Raw genomic sequence first — 24,510 nt, forward strand, 5'->3', positions numbered from 1 at the left:
ATTTGTAATCAAAACTAATCATTCACAAAGGAGAGCTCCATTAATCTGGTAGACTGCGGATGGCAGCTCGTCTTTTAAGAGTGCTGTTTAGATGAGGATTTTCCCTCCTGCCTCCTCTCTGTTTCTAAAGGAGTCTCTGTTGTTCAGCTTTTATTTCAGAGCTGTAATGACTGTCTTCAGTACATCTATCAACTGACAGGCTTTAACATCTCCGAAGTCTGCTTCGCTAATAATGCAGTCACTCCCAATAACACCTTTAATGTGGGCTCTGGATCTACTAAAAAATCCTCTCAAGCTCTTTTTGAATAATAATACTTCAGGTGTTTCCTACCCTGATCTGGATTGTAGATTTATTTTGCAATCAAAAGTGTTCCTTTTATGTAGATATCATGTATTTTACTATCTCAAGAGAGTTCACCTGGCCATTTGGGCTTTGTTTGATGCTCCATTGGGGATCTGGCTGCAGATGAAACACAGCTGTTGACATCAAACCCAGCAAGTGAGAAACATTTGTGCTTTATCAGTGAGCTGACAAATTGGGCGTTGCAGAGATGGGGGATAGATTATCCCGACATGCGCCTGGGTCCAGAAAGCCCAGCTGAAATAAACAGCTCTATTTCCTGCTCTGTGGCGGCTGGATGAAGAGATGGTGGTTATACTGATGGTTAGAGGGGGTCTCCCAAACCACAGAGCAGAAAGAAAAACACGGGGAAGAAAAACAATCCCATCTGACATCATAGGAAAGGCTGCTGCTGAAATTTAGGTCAAGATATAGCTTGAAGTGTGCCAGATATGGCACGTTTTTGTTACGCCTTTTTCAAATGTGACATAAAAAATCAAAAGCATATACCATTCAATAAAGTTTAACTAATTATCATAGCCTGCCAAACCAGGATAGGAGCATCTTTCTTTTTTCAAGCCCCACTGACTGACTTTTAGACTAAATATTTTCCGTGACTGAAATAGCTGAAGTATGGGTGGCGGTTTTAGAAACCAACGAGAGCTTTCAGACCATTTAGAGGGCAGCAGCTTCAGCAAAGTCATCAACTATGTACGCAGCATGGATGTTGTGATCTCCCAAATACTATCCTTCAATGTTAAGTCACTGTATTCACAGCTTGTACTTCACCACGGGCATCAAGCAGCACAGATGTTGACTTCCTGGAGTGTAAACGCTTCAACTGACCCCTGTTGGAAGTTCAGACTGGACCAGGGAGGGAGAAACATTAATAATGTCCTCATAGTAATGTGATAGCTGGACAATAAAACAATACGTTTAAGCAGCAAGGATGTATTGATCCTATTGAACTACTACATAAATGGATGGATGGATAGATAGATGCGCCACTGTCTTGGAATAGTCTGCAACTGAAATGGAAACTGAGCAATCTGGTGCCACTAAATGTTTTTAAAGCTCAGTTGGATGCTACTCAATCGGAAGCTGTTGGTACCTGTACATGTGGATAGTTATGTAAATTGTAATCCCTGTGATGATGATGTAAGATGTCCTTTTGTTGTTCTGTTAATGTTTTTATGTTTCATGTGGAACCTACTTGAGCAGGTCTCCCTTGTAAAAGAGTTCAATGATCTCAATGGGATTTATCTGGATAAATAAAGGTTTAAAAAATAGATAGATAGACAGACAGACAGACAGACAGACAGAGACAGACAGACAGACAGACAGACAGACAGACAGACAGACAGACAGACAGACAGACAGACAGACAGACAGACAGACAGACAGACAGACAGACAGACAGACAGACAGACAGACAGACAGACAGACAGACAGACAGACAGACAGACAGATAGATAGACAGACAGACAGACAGACAGACAGAGACAGACAGACAGACAGACAGATAGATAGACAGACAGACAGACAGACAGAGACAGACAGAGACAGACAGACAGACAGATAGATAGATACATATATATGTGTGTCTAAATCTGCAATTGGAACATGTATGATTTTTACAGTATCATATCATACACATACACTTAAGGAAAAGTATAAAGGAAATAATTAACATCAATTATAGGCTAAACGCTTCCGAATACATGCACATGTATGTACTGTGCTGAAATGCATAGGAGACATGCTAAATTATTTGTAGCAGTGGAAGCCCAATAAACACTGTGTGTGTGTAGTGCATTATGATGATCGCTGACTTTAATAGCCTACTACACTGCTGTATCTCTGAATTTGTTGTGGGCATCGAGAAAGTGCAGTGCTTGAGTAAAGAGGAGGGGCGAGAGCATGCGGACCTATGGAGAGAGAGAGAGGCGGTTCAGCCCCGTTGTGGTGTCAGCAGCAGCGGCTTAGAGGAGAGTGCTATACCACTGTGTTGTGTAGGAACAGGCACGGCATAGCTGAAAACCGCCAGCGGAACAAATGAAAACGAAAACTACACTCTTTCATGTGGATTAATTCAGGGGCGAGAACACCCAATCGAAGCGAGGACCTCTTAGGGGGAATTTGGACCGACTGAGGAAGGATTGGGACATTAGCTACTGTGCGATAACACCGCCGAATGGTTTCTCCTGCCCCGCCGCTAAGGTTAGTTAGCTTCCATTGCTGGCTGTCCGTTGGTTTGGGGAGGGAGGGGGTGTCTGTGTGTTCTGTTGTTGGACGACGGGGTACGGCTATTCTTTGGATGAGAAAGATACATAGCAGTATTGACCTTTTCCAGGCTATCCGTTACCTTAAAGCTTAACGTAACGTCGAACCTTTGGAAAATGTAGTTACTTTTCCAGGAACAGTTTATCCAGCTGGTTACTCACCACACCACAGTGCTTATAGTTTGCTGGCTATTGTCAGTTAGTTGATTATTTTATATAAATCATGAACACGTGCTACATGGCTAGGCTAAGTTAGCTAATAGCTAACGATGTTAGCTGTATAAGCTAGCTGTCACAACAGCCGAATAGCTAACGGCATTTTCATTTCAACTGAATAAGCTTCGTTACTGTGTAGAACGTTAAGCACACTTCCCAGCTCACAACACTACCAATGTTCTCGTGATACATTATGTTAATTGCCTACTAAGTGTCAATAATTTAAAGTTTTTTGTTATACTGTGGTATCAGGCTAACTGAGCTAGCATGCTAACTTGGCACGCTAACAGAAGCGCCCGGTTTGTAAACATTGGTTTTACATGAAGTTGACTTAGTGCGCTCTGCTGATAGCTAATCTAACGTTAGCCTGGTAACGCTTTGCTTTGTTATCAGATGGGTGATAAGCTATGATTTCATGTCACTAACACACGTTAAAAAGGGCGTTAGGTGAGTTAGCGTTAATGGTTGGTTTGTTTTGGACAGTAAGGTTTTGCTGGCTTTGAGTTGAATCTTTTTTTCTACCAATATGATTTCTACCTTTTTTTATTTTTGATCCGGCTTCTGTAAATATCCACACATTTTAGCTAATGATAGTTACCCACCTGTAAACAAGTGTTGTTGTAGGCAGTCTGATTTGATAACTGAGCATAATGTTATCGTACTCCTAAGAACAGTCACGTTGTTGACATCTTTCATAGAACAACCAAACCCTCTTGTGAAATGCAAAGGTACCTCCCCCTGAGTGAGGTGATCATTAACATAAACAGACTGTGTATACTCATGTGTGTTGTTGTGGAAACAAGCGGATGTCTGTTTTTGTCAGCTGCCCAATCATTTCCACCACCTCCAATCAGATATGCATTTAACTTGTTAGCTGTCAGTTTGAGAACATTTATTTGCTCTATTATAGGTGACTTTAGGTGACTGCATATACATTGGGACACAGCCAAATGTGGATTTAGTAAACAAAGACTTGATTTGTATCTACAATACAAATTACACCAACATCCACATTCATATTAGGAAAACACTATACTCATACATTGTGGCCACATTCGTACATTGAGCCATAACCCTTCATTCATTTTGTTATGGGAAATAACACTGTTCTATAATAGTTACAATAGACACAACACTAGGGAGTTTTATATGTATAGTGCCCAGCTTTGACATGGTGTAGTTCGATCTGTGCCTTGTTGTCTAGTTCTTCAAAGCTTATTTTTGTTAAAGACTTTTAATTTTAATGTCAGACTAGGACATATCATACCTTCTTAAAATCTGAAAGACATTAAACATTTTCTGATGTTAGGGGACGTGGTCTTTGTTTCAGGAGAAGCAGTCCACGTCTGATGTATAATATAAAACTGAGAAACCATAACTGCTTTATGTCGCTGCAACACTCTAGCCAACTAGTATACGTTTTTTTTAAATTGTGAAACAGTTAAACACTCCTGAAGCCTTAGTCAATAACATTATAATGGAGAATCCAAGCAACTTGTCATATGTACACAGCACACCATGACATTTAGACCGTGCATTTAAGCCAATCTAGTATCACATGGAGTAGGCATACCAACCAAGTTCCCTTTACCTTGTGGTCATTTGGTATAAGGGGTGCGCATTAAGTAGAAATTATTTATACTTCTGGTAGTTTACATCAACAACCTAAGTTTAGCATGGAAAGTTTAGCATAGACTTTGTGCTAATTTAATCTTTGTTTAGTGAAAGAGTTAATGGGAATTAAACCTATAATAACTACTGTTTTTGCCACTAAGAGGCAGCAGACCTTTTAAGGTGGTATGGCGACCCTGGTTACATCTAGTAGTAATGGTGCAACATTAGCAATCCTTTGAAATCGTGTTTCTGGAAAACTAGATGCTGTCTGTCAAATATTCAATATGTTGGCTGTGTTCCTGGTCTCTACAGGAACTCAACCCTGGAGAGAAATATTTGACTGTTGAGCTGCTAAATGCTCGAATGCTTGTTTACTAGCTAGTTTTCACAGCTTTTTCTTGCCTGCTGCCTCTGAAATCAGTTGGACGGCTAAACAATTAGCTAAAAATAGCAAAGAAAATGTTAAAGCTGCATGTTCTGGTGATAACTCTGTAAATTCATCATTGTTATTATAAACATAGGGATTACAGCTAATATATTTCTGATGTAAACACGGAGAAGGAAAGGTGGATGTTCTGGGCTCCACAAAACTGGTAATGTTAGCTGTTCACATTAGAAACCACCTCATCACTAACTACACTGAGGAAAAGGGACAGTTATCAATTTGATGGGTGTTTTGATATTTACCATTCTGAATGTTTACATCTTTATCCAAACATTGATTTGAGATATTACCCTTACATTTGTGTTGATGCTGTTTCTTGTTTATATGTATTTGTATAGGTCGAGTACTTTATTTCATTTTGTAAGTGTGTACTTATTGGGGTGATGTTTATTTCTTAAAAGCCAGGCTTCTGAAATGCACAAGTATTTACTGCTGTCTTAGCAGAGACTGCATAGAAAATATTTGCCTTAATCGGTGAATAAAGATGAAAATCTGACCAAAGAAAGACTGATGAAGAATCGGACAAATCATTTGTGTTTGGGTACTTGACAGACTGGGAAATGTGTTGTTTAGTTTGTAGTACAACATAAAGTATTCAGGTATTATGTCATGATGTCTTGGGATGGTGTGGGTATATGGTGTGTAGCCTAGAGAGCGTAAAGTCTGACAAAAATGTATAATGGTGTGACATTGCTGACTTGAGTTTTGTGTCAGTTTAGCAGTTTGGATTGTTAAGAGTTAAACCCTGGTGAGGAGATATCTCTCCCTTATCCAAAGGGTAATGGGGGCAAAAATAATCCTGTGCTCAGCGTGATGCCTCAGGGAGACCGTTTCAGTGCTAGTTCAATTTCTGCTCGTATTATGAAACATAACACAGTTACGCAAGTGGACTCATTTATTGTCTGTGAAAGAGGAATCCTCACAGTGAATTCCTCTGGGAAGAAACACGAGCCATTGTTATCATTTCCATACATAATGTCAAAGGTAGTAATTCGACGTCCTACATTTTCAAATTTGTATTAACCCATTTTTCCAATTATTAATCCCATAACTGGTTAAGAATGTTTATTAAGTACGCTTTAAGGGCTGCAGGTAATTATTAGTGGTGCACGATAATTATCGGCCCGATATTAGGAATTATGACGTCATCCCGATAAAAGTATTAATAGCCCCGATAATATACAATACATTTTTTGGGTAAAAAAAAGAAAAAAATACTGCGGTGTGGGTGGATTGGGATGAGGGGCGCTTGTTTTTAACTCGGCTCCTCCCGTTTTGCCAGTACTGTGGTATTAGTGGTTTAGGAAGAGGGGAGTTTTTCACAAATCCAGCGCTCCCTAACTCATGCCTGGCTGTGACGTAAATGGTGTGCGGCCGTGAAGCCAGGACAGTAAACAAACATGTCGTCGGTAGTATGGGACTATTTCAAAGTTTCAGAGTTAGATAGTTCGCTTGCTATTTGTATAAACAAATGCAATGCAGAAGTTCCACGAGCAGGGAAAAAGGCAAAGAGCTATAATACTTCCAACCTGATTAGTCACCTGAAACATCGCCATCGCTACGATGGTGTGTTAAAAGTGTATGAAGACTAGTGCTGGGGGGAAACGATTATTTTGAAAACGATTAATCGGGCGATTATTTGATCGATTAGTCGACTAATCTAACGATTATTTTTCTGTTGTTCAATTCATAAAAAACGTAATGTAAAAAAACGTAATGTAAAACATTTTTTTTTCACGATACTGTGTCTCAGGGGATCTTAATATTTAAGAACCTATTAATGTGTTATACCAGATTAACGGAAATAATCTCAGCTAACTGACGATACAAACCATGTTTACCAAAACAAAACACAAGTCTCATAAGAAGCATCTAAATGACCCCTGAGCGAAAAATGCTAACGGACATTGGCACAGAACTCAAGATAAAAGTACCCTTATTACTTATCGTAGCTGCACATACAATATATCCGATTAAAGCTGAGACTCCACAGATTATGTAGGTATATAGTATCATCACTGAGTGATCCGGACTCGCGACAGGGGAAGCAAATACAGTCATCACAACACGTACCTTCACAGAGCTTCTAGGGAGATCGTCTCACCACCGTAGCTGTCAATCTGATCAAAAGACGTGTTCAATGGCATTAAAATGAGAAAAGACGCGGCTGAATCGGTTAATCCATAGGTTTTTAACGTCTATGTATAAAAAAATGATTGAATTTATAATCAATAATTCCATTTTATGTAAAAATCGGAGAGAAAATGCTAGCTGCTAATGGTAGCCACCACAGCTAGCTGCTGCTTCTGCAGCAGTCTCAGTGAGATATAAATATCTTTGTGTTTGGACTAACTTTAAAATATTCCCATGCTTTTGAAGACCTAGGGCGAGATGTTTTCGTTTGGGGGCTTCGTGCGCAATCCTGTGAGGAGGAGGTGGTAGCCGTTTCAGTCTCCATTGTGTTTGAAGTGCGATTGCGAACTGCTTGTTGCTTTGGGTGACCCACGTGTGTGTAGCGACGTGTCGACGCGGAAATATGTCGTCGACGATATTTTGAAGTCGACGTTGTCGACGCGTCGCTACAGCACTAATGAAGACGCCTGCGCTGCTAAACTAGCGGCGAATCCAAAGCCAGCTGCAAAGGCACCGGGGCTTTTACCTATCGACGAGGCTTTTGAAAAAGGCAAGAAGTTTGCCAGAGACGACCCCAGGGTTAGTTTTGTTCATAGTAGTAATGCTCATGTCATTTGCTCACTACTAGTCTTTTTTTTACCACTAGGTGTGCAAAAACTACAGGTACATTTAATATATATATATATATATATATGTTGTTTTATTATCGGTTATCGGTATCGGTCTTGAGAAGCAGGAAGTTATCGGTATCGGTTTCAAAAAACCAATATCGTGCATCCCTAGTAATTATCATTTTCATTATCAATTAATCTTTTTGCATTTTTGAAGAATGATTTATTGGAATAGTTGATGATGATTGTGCCAAGAAATGTTGAGCACATCTTTTGTAAACGCCATAATAAAAACACAACTAAAAGGAATGTGGCTAAAGCTGCATTGGCACACACTATGATTCATTGGTATGCCACTGCTGTAGCTCTACTGTCATACTCACCTGGTGTTCTACACAGCATTATGCCACAATAATTCATCAATAATATGACACTGTTTTATCATGATAGGTACCAGCTTTCTGGTACAAAACACACAGGAAATACATGTATTTATGATTTATTACTGATATAGCCTTTGTTGAAATTTCAACCTGAATTGTGGATGTTGACAGAGGGCATCCTCCTCAACCTTGTAATTTCCACATGCTAATACTCTCCGTCTGAGTGTACATGTGAGATTCATCAATTGAAGCAAACCTAGTCATGAATCTGCTATGATGTAACTGTTGCACCACCAAGCATTTCACACTGCATATTGAAATGAAATGTATATTGACTGAAATCACAGCACATGCAAAAACGATTATACAGAAATATGACACAACTCTGGTCATGCTGTGGTGGACTTTATGAACCTTTTTAAGTTAACACTCCAAACCGAATATGAGGCAGTCACCATGAAAGTGCCTCCCAGCCGCATTCCCTCCTCCTGCCCAGTTTCCTCTCTGCTCGCTGAATGAGTAACAGCAGCTGTCTAGCTCCTCTTGCTTACTAGTGGGCTGCACCTGCACGTTATGATCAGCCACAGCCGGTCTGTTGCAGTGCGGTGCCCCAAATTACCCACAATCAAAGTGCTATTGAACTGGACACAGTGCCACCGCAGTTCCAGTGGAAGAGCAGTACCATTAGCCCTGATTGCCAAATTGAAAAAAATGGTTGTGGTGACCTGCCACCTCTTATGCCATCCAACTTTCACTTTTAGGATGCTGTCATCAAAGGGAGTGTGTTGGAAGTGTTGGAGCCTGGGGGTTAAAGGGCTCTAAAGGTCAGACAGATTCTGGGGCTGTGACTCTGTAGGGCTCAAACGGGCCCCACGATTTATCTGTCCCTCCAGGCATTTGTGATGCTGCTTGCAATTATCAAACGCGAAGAATACCTGCAATATTTTAAGAGTCAGCTATTTTAAATGTGCAAGTGTCAAAAGAGTATAGAGACTTGTACTAATAGCGACACTTTCCTTCATGAAATCCACTTTCAAGCCTTTGTTACCAATTTTCTAAATAATGAAAACATCCTTGACCGCAGACAGAACGTTTTTATGAGAATTTGTTACATATTTAGATTATCTAAACAATACCAGCTGGTCTAAAACGTACAGAAAGTTATGATTAATGATCGGTATCGGTGTTCTGTAAACATTGTTTTGTTTTGTCACGGCCCTCCATTGTCCTTCGGTCTAAATGAGTTGCCCTGTTGTAAAGCTGCAGTTAACTGACTACAATTGTACAGAATTAAGTTAGGTTGAGGTTTAGATTCAAAGTTGTTTCCTCTTTTACAGGATTTCATATAGGTCTTGACATGCTACCTATAATGAACAGAACTGGTTTTACCCTTTTACATTCATTAATTTCATCTGGAGGAGGCGTGTGGCGCAGTGGATAGAGCCTTGGTGTTTGGATCAGGGGGTCACAGGTAGGGCTGTGCAATTAATCGTATTTTAATCGCGATTACGATTATGGCTTGCGACGATTATGAAAACAGCATAATTGACAAAATACGATTATTTTGCTGGGTGCGCTTTCGCCCCTCCCTAAAAGCCCACTCGGCCACGTAGGAGTGACAGGTGTTGTGAGTGTTCAGCGCGAGCGAAGATGTCAGAACAAGAGCAGCAACTCGTTAAAAAGAAGGGTCAAACTATTTCCACTATTTGCAAGTACTTTGGCTTTCAGGAGTCCGACGTGGAGCAAAATAAAGTACAGTGCAGGATTTGTTACCAGGTTGTGTTGGCACCACACGCTAACACAACCAATCTCTTTGATCAACTGAAATACAACCACAAAGTGCAATACGACCGGGCAGTAATACAACAAAAAGCAGATGCCGATCGGCTTCATCCACCACATCATCACAGTCATCGATTCAGGACGCATTGTACAGAGCAACGGCCTACGCGACGAGCTCGCAGAGACACAGAGATATTACAGGTGCCATTACATTTCACATCGCTAAAGATATGTGCCCAGTTAGCACTGTTAGCAACCAGGGCTTTAAGCAACTTGTCAACACGATGGACAAGCGTTACGCGATGCCGTCTCGGTATTATTTCAGCAGGTCTGCGCTGCCTGCGCTATATGACAAATGCGTGGGGAAGTTGAGAGAGATGTGGCTTCAGCTGACTACTTTGCTACCACAACGGACCTATGGTCTAGCCCAGGGGTGCCCAACCAGTCGATCGCGAGATGTGTCTAAAAATAGAACAACAATATTCTGTTTTATGTCCTGTAACATAATCTTCCTGTGCCAGAATAATGCACTTGAACGCATCAAAGCTTTGTGATTGGCCGGCGTCACCCCATGTGTCGGGGCGTGGCTGAGGGTCTTCAGTACAGGTGGCAATATCGTCACCTGCCTGCGCTCATCTCTGAAACCAGACCATGTAAACAGGCTGGTGTTTCTTGCAAAAAATCTTTGAGAGATGACATGAGCAGCCCTACCAGCATTTGCCATGGTGGCCTAGACATTTTTATTTGGTCTTAAATTGTAGTTCAACATTTATTTCCTGTTACTTCTGGACCATGACGGTTGGCCAGCCTTCAACGTTTAACTGAGTGGAATATGTTGAATATATTTTACCAAAATGTTGGCTATATGTTAAGGAGTTTTCAGTAGGTTGTGACAGTGCACTGCAACATGTTTGATTTCATTTATTTTGGTCTAATTTATTTTTATTTATCATATTAATAATATATGTTTAGTATGGTTTTGGAAGTGCGCTCCAACATATTTGTTCTTGTTTATTGGTAAAATATTATTTGTTTTAAAGTTCAATAAATGGTCAATGAATAATCGTCAAAATAATCGTGATATCAATTATTGACCAAATAATCGTGATTATGATTTTTGCCATAATCGCACAGCCCTAGTCACAGGTTCAAACCCCACTGCAGTCAGCATGTCGTTGTGTCCCTGGGCAAGACACTTCACCCCAAATTGCTCCTGTGGGGATTGCCCACAGTATTGAGTATGTAAGTCGCTTTGGATAAAAGCATCTAACAAGTGACATGTAATGTAATCTCTGTGGAGACACCAATCATCATGAAAAATCAAGCAACTAAAATTCCCTTTTTGACATTGCACAACACATCCACATGTGATTGGATGTGTTGGTGATCTCACACACACACACACACACACACACACACACACACACACACACACACACACACACACACACACACACACACACACACACGATGCCTTGATGTTTGAACACACTATTCTGTCTGTGCTCTCAACGTGTGGTAATGCTCTGTGTCTTTAGTGCGCTGATATGTGTTAAAACATGTTCTTGAAGCCTGAAGTCGTTCCTCCATCATTTAGCTTTTTATTGCCGTGCTTCAAAGGCATTTTTGATTAAATGACTATCAATTGCAGAGCTAAGTTTAATGAATTTATGTGAAACAATTGTCGTTCTTTCTTTGGAGAATTCTCAGTCAGTCAGTATTTTTGTGATAATCATTCATTGATAACAACAATTAAATAATTGAATAGTATAAATACTGTGCCTGGAGGTCAAATACCATTATATAATATGACTTGCATGTTCTTTTAAATAGATATTCATTAAAAGTTAAAGCCATGTCGTATTTTTGGTTCTATTAAAAACAGTCACCCATATTTAAACATACTAAAAGAGAGGCAGGCATGGGATTAGCAGAGATTAGTAATGGCTCTGTGGTAAGTGATTCACTTGACTCTGTTACGCAACGCAGATGACAGCATGTTACGGGACATGCCTCTTGTTTATGTGTAGGCTTCAAGCTGTGGGTAGCGCTACATTTATCTCTCCTTGTTATCTCTGATTAGCCTTGACTTCTCTACCAGGAAACTGGGTTACAGTTTAGAGGTTTTTTGAATTTTAGAAAAAGCATTTTACCAAGGGCACACACCTCAAGGTTGATGATCTTACAGAGGAAATACTAGTGAAATGTTACAGTGAAAGGTATGAAGGCCCGATAGGAGTGTAATTACGGGTTATGAAGTTCTAGTTTGGGGGAAATGAATTGACAAGTCAAGACACGTGAGCGTGATCCATGACAGTGCAGTTTCAAATCAATTACATCCCAGAATGCATCAAAACCTCAAGCTGCTGGTGTGACGTCTAGTCTGTTTTGTAATGTTTGGGTACTTTCCACACTAAATCTCTCTCAGTTCACATTTCAAACCTTGTGTATGAAATCTAGCCGCCATGTTTTGTTTGGTATGTTTAGTGTGTAAATAGAACCAGCATGTATAGCTATCAGTGTTTGGAAGTGCACGCTCACACTGTACACACACATACACACTTGAACCCTCTCATGCATAAATAGAAGCTCTGTGAGGCTTCTGTCATGAGGGGCAAACACAGGCACTCGGGTTGCATGCTACCATACAGAAGAACATTTCAAAGCTCTTGAATAATTAAGTAGCAGTTAGGAGGAAGTAGGTCAGCACAGCAGACAAATGCACGCCTCCGTTGTATTTCCTGCTCCTCAGTATGGATAGCTGAATGTCAGGTGGGCTTTAGGAACAAAGCCAGCGGATAATACAGAGAGATTTGTGAGTGGACACACCTCATACATCAGAGCAAAGCTGTCACATTGTGTGCTGTTGAGCTGAGGAGTGTTTGCATATCATCATTAACAAGTAGTCGCAGGAATCGTTCAACCCCAATCTATATTTCATTTTGTGATGAATCAATAGAAAGTAATTTAATAATAAACCACTTACAAAAGATGGTCTGATCCAAGTTGTCAATCAGGCGGGGCTACCGAAGTGCTGGCATTAGGACTAGGCCTGTCACGATAATTAATTTTTGTTGGACGATACATTTTCCCGGAAATTATTGCGATAAACGATAATATTGTCGGCACTAGGGATGCATACCTAGTGCTGCATACCTGGACTCACATTCAGGTTCAGGTCCGGACTCAAGTCCAGAGGTTCAGGTTCAGGTCCGGACTTATAAGTCCGGACCTGAACCCATGGCTTGTGTCAAGTTGTGTGAGTAACTAAAGTGAACTTATTGTGAGCTAATTATCAATTGAAAATAAACTCATAATCAACTCAAATTCAAACTCATCAGGTTTATTGTGCTGCCTTCCAACTTGTGTCTACATTTCTCTACAAAGTACAAATGTAAAAAAAAAACGTTTTGCCACTTAGTCTACAAATGACTTATGACAGCAACTACAGTGAACAGTAGTTCACTGTAGTTGCTGTCATAAGTCATTTGTAGACTAAGTGGCAAAACGTTTTTTAGTAACACAGTTCAAACATTTATTTCATTTACCAAACTAAAGTAACCAAACAGTCCCTGAGCTGACTGAGCCTAAATCCCTAAAACTTTGTTGAAAGGTAGAGTAGACTATACGCATTACACTGTTACACACCTACTATACAGTATACACTGTAGTGACTGTACAGTCAGAGTGTGTACTGTCTGTACACCATGTCTTTTCTACAACTCTACATGTGTACATTATACAGTACATACTACATACATAGTGATGTACATTATGGCTGAACGATATACCGTGTCATGGCGATAACTGCGGTATGCGCATGCGCGGTATTCACACCGCAGGGACGTGCGGTTTTATTCATTTAAAAAAAAAAAAATGCTAGCGCACTTTAGCACAGAATTCAAAATAAAGATACCCTTATTACTTATCGAAACTGCACATACAATATATCCGATTAAATGAGCACACATTGTCTCACAAGCAAAACAAACCAACTTAAAACAACAGTCAAGTGTACAGTCCACTGTCCGTGTCCATACAAAGACCCAGATGCCTCAACAGGCCATATCCAAATCTGTATTTCAAAGATTTCGAGCAAGGAACACCAACATGTTTGCATTGTCGGGCAAATGCATCTTTGATTGCAAACTGTAGGGAAGGTGGGGGCTCTCCATCTCCAGCTGCCGTGTTTGCTCCCAGCTGGGTAAACGGAATGGGGTGGTTGTGTTTCAGGTGCAGTTTAAGGTTGGTCGTATTGCTAGCTTTTGTTGCTACCTTTCTAAAACAAATGTGACACACACCCCGGCTCCCCCTCACAGCGCGCCGGGCTGGCAGCCACAGCCGCCGGGCTAAAATGCTGTCACATCCTTATGTAAACAAACACGCATGTAAATGGCAATTTATCAAGCTCAGAAAAGTTAAGTCCATTTTTATTTATCGTACGATAAGTCAATTTATTGATTATCGCGACAGGCCTAATTAGGACAAACACTAATTAAATTGCATATGCTTTTTGATACTTTGATTATGAATTGTCTTTTTATAGAAACCTTTTTAATAAAATATCACAAACTCATCTAGTTCGTATGTCTGAATAGCAACAGCCAGTAAGTGTACAATGGCAACGGACACAGTTCCTTGCCTTGTGAACCATATTTAACTCAACAGGCAACATAAAAAGGTACATCTAAATATTGTAGTAAAGGTTCTAAGGTTCTTCCTAGATTACATTTAGCAGATGATTTTCACACTGTGATTTCAGTTTGGAAAGTATCTGCTTTAAGTTTATCTCAGCCTGGTCAAATGTATGCCAGACTTTCATCAAACTATTGTGATGGTCTAATACAGTGGTTCTCAAATGGGGGTACGCGGACCCCTAGGGGTACGTTGGAGTACTGCAGGGGGGTACGTGAGATTTATTTTATGTTAATGAAAAAAAAACATAAGTAATGCATTTAAACAAACTACTAATAGTAGATTAACTACTTTCTTCAAAGGTTTACAGTAATTCTGGATAATAAAATGGGAACAATAAACGGGGTGTTCTCTTTTCCTCTCCCTCTCCTGACAGCCCGTCGGTCTCGTGCAGCTCGCTGAACCTGTAATAAGTGACCCGACAGTAAAGAATAAATATATTTATAACTAGTTTAGCTTGTTCCAGAGTAGATAAACTAGCTAAGTGTGTTAGGTCTAACTCTTAGTGTATTTAATTTTGCTCCACTCAACGGTCCGTCACAGCGGACGAGCTGTGATCATGCAGAGCTGCGTGTTCTCCGTCAGCAGCAGCTGATCTGTTCTCTGATCTCTCTCTCGCATCCGGTTATACTTCACTCGCGTTTATGTCCAAATCTATCAGATCTAGCTAGTTCTAGTTAATTATATGACTGCCTGCTTATCAAAGGACACCTAAACAATAAGCGTTGCTTGGCAACGGCGTCTGGCCGCAAAGTATAGCGCAGCATTATGCATATGTTTATAGGAGGGGTCAAAATCCCATGCTCATAAAATGCTCATATATTTTTTCTCTTCATTCCCCACGCCCCAAAATAAATAAATAAATAGATTTACCAATTTTAGGAAAAGTAACGAAGTTTGAGCAGTGTGGGTTTCATATTAACAGCCTACACATATTTCTGATCAGGGGGTACTTGGCTGAATTTTTTTTTCAAAGGGGGTACATTATTGAAAAAAGTTCGAGAACCACTGTTCTAATAGACCACATTAAGTCAGTGGAGGAGTCAATTGGTGGGAGAAAGCCATTACTCACTTTCCAGCCAAGGTTTTCTTCCCCTTTAGTGCAATTTCACCTTATTTCTTTGCCTCTGGGAAGGATTTCTGGGTTCATTGTCTTTCTTTTACACATGAACAGAATATACATGCACCCCAACTGTCTTCTTTTGCATATCATCTTTGTTGTGCTTTTAATTGCAATTTTTAAATTAATTTTAAAAGTGAGTACGTGGCCCGTGATGTAATAAATTAGATTGCATAATCGTTTTTCTTCATATTTTATGCATTTTTCATTGTTTGTTCAATACTAGAAAGGTAAAAGTCCCACAAATGAACTGTGATGGGATTTGTTTTCTCTCACCAGTGAAGGTAAATATTGATTTTAAAGATGAGATTTGTTTGTTTGTGCAATGCCGAGATCTCATGACTATTATGTATTTGTTCTCTAGTCGAATCTCAGATTTAACATTAATTATAACGGTGCTATAACGGTCTGTTTGCATTGACAAGATGTGCTATTCACGCGGCACACCTGATGGCGGGTGTTATAAAAGATATTCCATAATTGGTTTTCTTCATATTTTTAATGTATTTTTCATTGTTTGTTCAGTACTAAAAGGTCCAAGAAGTCCCACAATTGAATTTAATATTCATTTGACATGTTAACTATATCGTAAAGCGCTTCATGGGAGTAATTGTGGGGTGATACATTTTCAAAGTATCACGATATGTATCGGTTGAGTATCGGTATCGTTCAGTGGTATCGGTATCGTAAAAAAGTCAACGTTATGTATCCCTATGTAGGTTGTTGTTTGTGGAAGCGCCAGTGAATGAGCCTCATTAACTGAGTTTTAAACATCACTTTAAATGGAAGATCCCCATAGCCCACGCCCACTCGATCGGATCGGCGATCGGTATCGGCCGATACTGATTCCGGCGATCGGTATCGGCCGATACTGATTCCGGCGATCGGCCCCAAAATTGGCGATTGGCGTATCCCTATTAATTACCTCTCAAACTACCTAAACTAGTTATAGATATGTTTATTTTGACCGTCAGGTCACTCATTACTGGATCTGCGAGCTGCATGAGATACTGACGGGCTGTCAGGAGAGGGAGAGAGCGCTTTATTATTCCTGTTATTATAAATTACTGTACACTTTTGAGTAATGTAGTTAATCTACTATAATTAGTCTGTTTAATATCAAATCATATCAATTTGTTTTAAAGCTCAATAAATAACCTTTGACCGGCACTTTTCTCATTTTGTCCGGAAGATTTAAACTTTAATGGAAACTCTGGGCACAACAACTATGAAAAGTCACCTGAATGCTGTAAGTAGTAGCTTAGCTTAGTTGTTTTCCAGTTGCCATGATGAAGCTGCTTAATCCGCAGTTTAAACAGTAACGTTACACAAGATAAAAACGTGCGCGCCGAATATCAGAATATTCGCTGCTGATTACTACAGAATATCCGGAGCCTGAAAAATGGTATTCGGGACAGCCCTAGTTTGTACAATGATACCTGGTGTACGGTAGGGGTGTAAGGGTTCACAAATATTTCGGTTCGGTATGTACCTCGGTTTTTAGGCCACGGTTCGGTACGTTTTCGGTACAGCAGAAAAAATTATCACAAAACATAAAATATTTTTTGGGGGGTTTTAATTATTATTAAACTGAATAATGTATTCACTCAAATAAATACAAAATATAATAAAATAGACATTAAGGTGCAACATTTTGATCAACTGAAATAATCTGTGTTTGAACTTTACTGTACTAGTAGGCTACTCACAAAACATAAAATATTAGTTTTGGGTTTTTAATTATTATTAAACTGAATATTCACTCATATAAATACAAAATATAATAAAATAAACATTAAGATGCAGCATTCCGATGAACTGAAATAATCTGTATTTTAACTGTACTAGTTCCTAAGCAGCCAGATTGACATTATGACTTGCTTGTCATTGTATTTTCATGTTGTTTAAAGAAAGATAAACTTGTCCACATTGCTTGCCGAAAGGGCAGATCTGCTGGCACTAACAATGTCTCCTGCTGTGGAGAACACCCTCTCGCTAGGGACAGAGGTAGCAGATACAGCCAGGTAGCGCTCTGCTAACATGGCAACATAAGGATATTTGGCGTTTGTAATAGCTTTGGCTCGGTCTGAACTCTTTGCGAGTGGTGGAGGCTCAAATGCTAGTGGGAGTTGGGTTTGCACTTCAGTCTTTTTTCTTTTGGTACCGGTGATATTCACGTTCGGGTGATGCCTTTTCAAATTAGTGTGCAAGTGTGATGTATTGCCAGCCGCGTAACCTATTTTAGTTGAACAATGCCGACAAACAGCTTTGGTTCGGTCCACCTGTCTTTGTTCGTCCTCCTTGTACGTAACTGCAAAACCAAAATGTTCCCAAACCGGAGACTTCAATGATGCTGGAGGATTTTCGAGCTCAACTTTATCTGCGTTCGCCATTTCGACAGTTCCTCAAATTACTGACTAAATTTGAACGCATCCCTGTGACCAGCTCTCATAGTATGCCTCTCGTCCAATGAAATGACTTGGTCGCTCTATGACGTGTTGAACCCAATGTGAGACAATTACACAGAATGCTGCCTGCAACGCAGCACCTGAGATTACTTCCAAAAAGTTGTTCACGTTCTCAATTTTTTACGTTTAACGTTATATTCGTTCGGTACACTTCGGTACACACCTGTACCGAACCGAAGGGCCCATACCGAATAATTTCGATACGTATACCGTTACACCCCTAGTGTACGGTGATTGGAGTCGTCAATGTTTAGGGGTAGAAAACGTATGTGGTATAAAGGTTGCACTTGCAGCTGGCTTAGTTTTGTTAAACTGCAACCTCACAACTGTGATACATAAATACTTACCTAAAAGACGTAAGGTTCAACCGAGTTCTAAGGTTGCATTCTCTTGGTTGAGAAGGAAGAAATAACTGCAATTTTGAGCGCTAAAGTGATTTCCACACCTCTAAACTACAATGTAAAAACGGTACCACAGCATCATAAATGTTGTATGTTATGTTTAAAGGAAACTGCCACTCCCCAGAGATGTTTGGTTGAAAAAAATGAAAATGGTGCTCTAGGAGGAGATTCAGGTGATAAGGTGGGCATGCATTACCTTGGTTTGTTATTGGCTACTGGTTGCACAACCCAAAAAAACATTGTGACATCACAAAGTGGCCAAAATCTGATCAGCTCATTTTCAGACAGGTTTTTATATAAATGGATCAGGACAAAAAGAGAGCGAATCTCTTTCTTGAAACTTTATGAATCTCTTAACACAGAGGGGACATATTGATGTATTAAAGACATGAAAAGGTGGATTTTACATTATAGGTGACCTTTAAAACAAAAAAAGGGGTGGTCGAATAATCGATTATTATTCGCCAGGGCTGCCGAATAATCGATTTTGATCATGGTCAGTTTCTGGCAACCCTAATAGGAAGTGTGCCGTTCGGTCCCATTTAAAATGAAAGGTGTGACGGGCTGTGGTGTAACACAAATTACAGCTGTGTCAAAGTTGACTGTTGGTGTTGACACTTTTCTCACATGTGTCCTTAGTTGCTGTGTGTTGTGACTGCTGGTTTCCTGTCTGAAAGTTGAGCGGAGTTAAGGCAAGATGAGCTCAGTGTCAGGATGTTCTTTCTGTTTGGTACTTGTAGCATTACTCCGGCAACATGCCTGCCAGGAGCTTCACTTTATATCAAGCTGGCACGCCCTGGCAACAATTATATCGCCTGCTGGCCTTTATAGCCTCTCACCTGACGTTACAGTTGACTTCCCTGTAAGTAACTCTTGCTTTTGTTGCTTTCCAAGTAATGGTGGGAGGACCTTATTATTTGGAAATTAAAGGTTTTCTGATTCTGCTAGCAATATTACATTTCTAGGTTTGCAAAGTTAGATATGATGACGTATTTAGCATACACATTTAAGCCATTGTTCTTTTTTTATGCTATGTTTGAGGTCAGAAGTGGACTACATTGATGTTGTGTTGTCTTGATGTTGTGTTGTCTTGCCCATTTTCATCTTGTCTACCAGTAAAGTGTTGATTGCACCTTGTCAGCATCGTCTTGGATGTTACTGCTTGGCTGTGATAAGGGTCTTGTATTCGGGTTTGGCAGATCTTTGAGTATTTTTCCCTCTGTCATACCAATAATTCAAAGTTGTTTGCAATCACTGTGAGCAACATGCTTTACCTGCTACACTTGGCCACTACCTAATCACAGTGTTGTAGAGAAGTATATAGATTATTGATTCAACCAAAAATGTGTGAGGTCAATTGGAAAAAGGCTTAAGGGATTTAAGAGGAGTCATTCTTGAGAAACGGTGCTTACCATTCAGATTGACCTTGTTTCTTCGCCCTGACCTTAAAAAACCTCTTGGGATCTAAATACTGAAGCTTCAGGGGATTAATTGCAAGAGCTTTGTTTCCATGCTAAATTAGTGTGGACGAGGAGGAAAGTAAAAGCTGTGAGGAATGCTTTAGTACTTGCTGCAGATGATGTGAAAGCCAATGCAGAAGTTCCTCAATATGTTTTAAAGACTGCTAGGTGCTAACTGTATAAATGTTGGTCAAACACCAGTTTCTCACTAGAAATACAAAGTCATTTCAATGTGTCACAAGTTTCCATGTCCCCAATAAATGCAAATAGAAGTTTTTTTTAACTTCTAGTGATTAAATTCAATATGAATGATTTAAAACGACATAACAGATTTTAAACAATAAAGCATTTTATTTGTATAGGTGCCTTTCAAGGCTCTCATGGGTCGCGGTACGAGATACAAAAACAAAAACAAAACAGCAGAAAAACAGGACAATGTATTCAGTAGGGATGGGAATTTGAAAGCAAATGTATATTCGAATATTCGACCCCCTAAAAAACGGTTAACCGAAATGTATATGTTTAAAAAAAAAAAAAGTAAAAAAAAGAATTTTCACATTTTTTCCCCAATAACTTTTGGAAATAAATAAATACATACATGTTCAAATAAGTATAGAAACCAAGTCGAATTTGTCAAATGTATTGAACTGGTGATCACAGTTTGACAGCTATAGGCCTACAGCTTTCATGTGCGGAGGCGATTCACAATCAGGCCAGCTGTAGTGAAGACCCTCTCATCTGGAACGGAGGTTGCGGGTATAGCAAGGTATAGTATGTATATAAGTTTAATTTGGCATAGTTTGCACTCTACACCGCACTCACTAACCTGGTCGAAATATTTCCACACATTACTCCTTTTTGACGCCATGTCTGTTGTGTAGGACTCTTCTTAGAGTGTAAATAATTACCAGACTATGACTGGTAAAATATGTTGAATACCGGCAAAACTAAATCTCCTGTCAAAATGTCTATGTACTTTGCCGCCACACACGGTTGCCAAGCAGCGCTTATTGTTGTTTAGGCTGGCCACTCATGTGCCGCGAGTGTTGACAGGGGGCGGGGGAGCACGCTCATGAACTGTTAGCGCCGGAACCTCGCAACGACTGCGGAGCGCATTTGCGCCGCATTTGGGCATAAGATGAGGTTTGAGTCTGCGTGATCTGCGTGTAGGGAGGGGCAGCAGCCATATCATTGGCTAGAACTAGCTAGATCTGATGGATTTGGACATAAACGCGAGTGAAGTATAACCGGACGCGAGAGAGAGAGAGATCAGCACCTGCAGCTCTGTCCGCTGTGAGGGACCGGTGAGCGGAGCAAAACACACCTTTAGACCCAACACATTTAGCTATGGCACTGTCCCTATATACGACAGTAAATACTAAATACTTTTTTGCCCCACTGTATATACGACAGTGCCATAGTTAAATGTGTTGGGTCTAAAGGTGTGTTTTTGCTCCGCTCACCGGTCCCTCACAGCGGACAGAGCTGCAGGTGCTGATCTGGTGCAACAACTTAAAATCGATTACCAAATTAGTTGCCAACTAATTCAGTCGTCGATTCGTTGGTGACGTCATCACGTGTGTTTTACGCGCCGTTAAGCTCCAACGTTATTGGTCTTTTTATCGGTACTGGAGACATTAAAAAAAATATATGTCATGTATTATTGCTACAAAAACATTATATCGCAGTCTTAGTGTCACCAACTCGTTTTTCTAATATGCAAAAAGACAAACAAATGCGTCTATGATATATTTTCAATCAGACGAGATCTCTCTCCCCCGTCTATGTGCGAGGGGGCGGGGCAATTTTCACACACGCAGCTGCTACATGCAGCAACACAGAACACGCTCCGAGGTGTGGTTAAACTTTACCCGTCTCGATGTGGACAATCCTCGTTGCCAAAAGTGCAATAAGAGTTTAGCATGTAAGGGCGGTAACACGAGCAATTTGTCTAAACATTTATCAAAAGTGCACCACATTCAGACAGAGGAATGCACCGGGTTCGACTGTCTTTCTAGCAGCTCTGTAGCCCCATCCACGAGTAACTTTCCACGTCAGGTGTTATGTATGCTAGCAGCAACACACAGAGTTAACTACATCAAGCATGGGTTAATGATTAGAGGAAACTGAGTTATTTATTTTGTTAAAGTTTCAGCTATTCTGTTTACAGTTCTGTCATCACATTATTTAATACGATTTGTTAAAACATTGTTGTTTCTTTTGATGTGAAATATTATTTATTTAATTTAAATAAAAAGCAATGTTAATTTTGTTCAAAATTTGTTTAGTTAATTTAATAATGTATGTATTTTTGATAGTGGTGCACGATAATTATCGGTCCGATAATTATTACCTGGCTGTGACGTAAATGGTGTGCGGCCGTGAAGCCAGGACAGTAAACAAACATGTCGTCGGTAGTATGGGACTATTTCAAATTTTCAGAGTTAGATGGTTTGCTTGCTATTTGTATAAACAAATGCAATGCAGAAGTTCCACGAGGAGGGAAAAAGGCAACAAGCTTTTGGCAAATGTTTGATAGGCTTGCTGTCCTATAAATGCCAGGTAATAGTTGTTTCCAAAAAAAAGAAGTTTTAACAACATGTTTATTTATTGACTTTTCATTCCTGTATAATCATTTTGCGCAAAGATGGCACTGTTTGTCAGAGCACTTAATCCTTCTGGGATTTCATGAAGAACAGCTCCAACGCCTGTGTGTATGGGAACGCCTCTGGTGCTGGTCCATTATTACAACAGAGATCAACAACCTATAACAGGGCCTATGCACAGAATGCAGCTATTCAATACTCATTCTTCTTTAAGAATATGAGCATGTCTACTCAGGGGAGAGGCGGGTGCGGAGGCGATTCACAATCAGGCCAGCTGTAGAGGAGACCCTCTCAGCTGGAATTTGGGCATAAGATGAGGTTTGAGTCTGCGTGATCTGTGTGTAGGGAGGGGCAGCAGCCATATCATTGGCTAGAACTAGCTAGATCTGATGGAATTGGACATAAAAGCGAGTGAAGTATAACCGGACGCGAGAGAGAGAGATCAGCACCTGGAGCTCTGCCCGCTGTGAGGTACCGGTGAGGGGAGCAAAACACACCTTTAGACCTAACACATTTAGCTATGGCACTGTCATATAGATTGAATTATTACATTTGATAATATGTAATCAACTTAGGCACCCCTCCCAAAAAAAAAATTACAATAAAAGTATTCATAACTCATACTCTCATATTCGAATACCCTAATAATGCCGGGTTCAACGCTAACTTTTAAAAGTGCATCAGCTTTTGGTTGCCAAAACTGAAAATACGGTTGCCATTTTTAGTCACCTTATATTTTAAATAATTAAGATACTATACAGTTATACATCAACTTAATAATGAACATGTGACACAAAAGAATGTTCAAATGCTTTACAATAAGTAATTAACACAATTATTTTAAACTTAAAGGTGGGGCAGGTACCGGCTTGAGATACACTTTTTGTTATATTCCATGGAATGCTCTTAACATCCCGATAGCAATGAATATCTTAAGTGCTTTGACAAAAAATCCAGAGTTGGCAGCAGAGTTCTGGACCAGTTGAAGTTTGTGGATGGACTTGAGAGGGAGACCAAAGAGAAGAGAGTTGCAGTAGTCGATGTGTGAAGTGACCAGGGTGTGAACAACAATGGTGGTGCTGTTAGCTTGATGTTATGTATGTGGAAATAAGCAGACCGAATGATGTGAGTTTTGAATGAAAGTGTGCTGTCCTTATGGACTTTAAACATTATAATCAACTGGGGAATGGAATGGGCAATTCTAATAAGTTATTAAAATGTATATGCTTTCCTCACGCTTTTTCCTTTTGATTCATTTTGCCTTTCTAACACCATCAGTTTCTTTTTGGTCAAAATGGTTTAGATCTTAAACATTTGCTGTGCTCTCTAGGCCACCACACTCCTTTTTTTTAAAAAAAGCAGTAATTTTACCTGGCTATTTTCTGTATATACGTAGACTTTTAATGTTTTATCTCATATGACAATAAAGCAGAATATTTTAATCTGATCATTGTAAGTCCCATTTTATTCAGAAACAGATTTTGGCGGACTACCAAGGTGAATCAACTGAAGATGTACATGTATGTTTTCATTGAAGGTACAGGATATGTGTTGTACACATAGTATTGTAGGTATTCTGAATGAAGGACTTAGTCCTTGGTAGAATTAAAGGATCTTAGGTGGGACTTTACATGGGAACTTGACCACCCATGCCTCAAGTAAATTATATGAAAATCCTTCAGAAAGTGTTTTGTGTACATTTACATTACATTTACAGTGGTTGTGAGCAGCCCTGTATTGATGTTGAGGGCGAGTGAGGGAAAAGGGTAAGCAACCGAGAGCCTCCTTGTCCAGGGCCTTTTGTAATGAGGCTCCAGGGAGATAAATCCTTATGAGACCTGACAGGGTGCCACATTCCTAGTCTGAGAGTCCCCCCCCCCCCCCCCCCCCCCCCCCCGAGCTCTCTAGGGCACTGCTTTATAGATATCTGATGTTGTTCCCAGACTCAGCCTTG

At 40.0% G+C, this 24,510-nt stretch overlaps 1 protein-coding gene across 7 annotated transcripts in view; it reads left to right on the forward strand.

Moving 5' to 3' along the window:
- Positions 1-2,301: 2,301 nt before the first annotated feature.
- The window catches only part of ncor2 (nuclear receptor corepressor 2), a 113,504-nt gene continuing 91,295 nt past the window's right edge, over positions 2,302-24,510 (forward strand). For all 7 annotated transcript variants that reach the window (XM_034212554.1, XM_034212550.1, XM_034212553.1 and 4 more), the window contains exon 1: positions 2,302-2,560. The gene's annotated coding sequence lies outside the window, so the exon portion shown is untranslated. The remainder of the gene's footprint in view (positions 2,561-24,510) is intronic.

This window comes from Gymnodraco acuticeps, unplaced genomic scaffold, assembly GCF_902827175.1.
Source record: "Gymnodraco acuticeps unplaced genomic scaffold, fGymAcu1.1, whole genome shotgun sequence".
In the NCBI taxonomy this organism is placed as follows: Eukaryota; Metazoa; Chordata; class Actinopteri; order Perciformes; family Bathydraconidae; genus Gymnodraco; species Gymnodraco acuticeps.